We start from the raw sequence: 2,097 nt of genomic DNA, 5'->3' as shown, positions 1-2,097 counted from the left end.
GAGGTAGAGTATCCTCAAATACAATCTGTTGGAGATTATATACTCAGATATTACAAGGATGGGGTGATATTTTACAAGACTTTTAAGTGAGTAAAGATAATGTGTCTGTCATCCCACAACTAGTGAAAATTGAGATTCCAAACCAAATTTTAACTTAGGAAATGTGCTCTTTCCACCATAGGACCAAAAAGAAATTGCTGATTGTGAACAATCTTAACCTATCTTCTCAAACTCCTGGCTATACAGTAATGTCATGCCAGGGGAGGTATTTTCCAATGGCATAGTGGACAGGCTGCCAGCCATGCAAGCCTGTTTCTGTAAACCATTATACTACTCAAATGGTAGTTGAGGCTTGAGAAGTAACTTTGACCTAATCAACTTTGGTATAGTTGAGACCTCAACCTTTTCCTTTCCTTTCCATACTTTGTTTAAATGCTTACTTCTTTTTGAGACAGAGCCTCAAATTGTCGCCCTGGGTAGAGTGCTGTAGTATCACAGCTCACAGCAACCTCCAACTCCTGGGCTTAAGCGATTCTCTCCCCTCAGCCTCCCAAGTAGCTGGGACTACAGGCGCCTCCCACAATTCCCTGCTATTTTTTGGTTGCAGCCGTCATTGTTGTTTGGTGGGTCCAGGCTGCAGTCGAATTCACCAGCTCAGGTGTATGTGGGCATCTTAGCTGCTTGAGCCACAGGCACTGAGCCAAATGCTTACTTCTCATTTATCACCCCACACCAATGTTCACCTACCATCCCACTCAATACCACATTCACTGAACTCCTACAATGGTGATGGGAATTGTGATTTTCCAGATAAGCCTAAGCCAGGCCTGAAATATCCATCTCCAACTCAACATCCTACTATACTTTCCATAAACTTTTGTTCCTTTCCAAAACCATCTCCTGGTTCCCCAACTTTGTAAATGCCCCTTACCTATCCACCTACCAAACCTAGGAATAGGTTATGGCTTTTAAAATCCCACCATTAATGTTTATGAAATCTGCTCTATTTCAGTGTTTAAAAATCTCAATTTGAGACTGAAAGGGTCTTCATGCCATTTCCTTGGAGATGCCACTGAAGGTTTCTCCCTCTGTACACTTTCCAGTTTTATTTTAACGTAGTCAATACACTTACATGCCTCTCATCCCTGAGTGTATTGATCAATCTACTCAACTGGCACAATGAACACAGAATACTTGTTTGCTTTTTGGAGGGAGAATTAAGTCTCACTGGTGATCTGAAATTGGCACTTCCTGCCCTTGACCCCCAAACTTGCAAGGGTTCAATTTCCTTAGGGTTCTAATAACCAAATTCTAACTTGTGCTGGCCTCAAAATGCACCACTCACAGCTGATGAAAAATGAAAAAGCATAACTGACCAATGGCTCCAATTGCTCCTAAAATGTTAACTTTGCCTTGTTAACCACACGTCTAGTGAATGACCCTGGGCACCGTAACTGCAAGCCTATAACCATAAAACACGGGACTCCTACGAATAGCAACTTTGGTTTGAGTACAACCATTTACTGATGGAACTTTCTGACAAGAGAACCCAAATGTTTCCAGACATTAAAAGGGGGCAATAGGAGGCCAAAGTGGGTGGGTTGCCTGAACTCAGGAGTTCCAGACCAGCCTAAGCAAGAGGGAGATGGTCTCTAAAAGTAGCCAGACATTGTGGTGGACTGAGGCACAAGGATTGCTTGAGCCCAGGAGTTTGAGGTTACTATGAGCTAAGACACCGCATCACTCCAAAGGCCAAGAAAACTGGGATCATCTCAAAAATAAATAGGGTTGGTGCACATAGCACAGTGGTTAGTGTGCCAGCCACATGCACCAAGGGTGGCAGGTTCAAACCTGGTCCAGGCCAACTAAACAACTGCAACAAAACAATAGCCAAGCATTGTGGTGGGGCCCTTGTACTCCCAGGTACTTGGGAGGCTGAGGCAAAAGAATCACTTAAGCCCAAGAGTTTGAGGTTGCTGTGAGCTGTGACGCCAGCCACTCTACCCGGGATGACAGCTTGAGACTATCTTGAAAGAGTAAAAGGGGTCAGTTTGCCAAACTCCTAGTTTCTGTTGACATTTTCAGTAAAACTTTTTT

Source organism: Otolemur garnettii, unplaced genomic scaffold (assembly GCF_000181295.1).
Source record: "Otolemur garnettii isolate 467f Iridium unplaced genomic scaffold, OtoGar3 scaffold00310, whole genome shotgun sequence".
Lineage (NCBI taxonomy): Eukaryota > Metazoa > Chordata > Mammalia > Primates > Galagidae > Otolemur > Otolemur garnettii.
Note: the sequence above shows the minus strand (reverse complement) of the source record.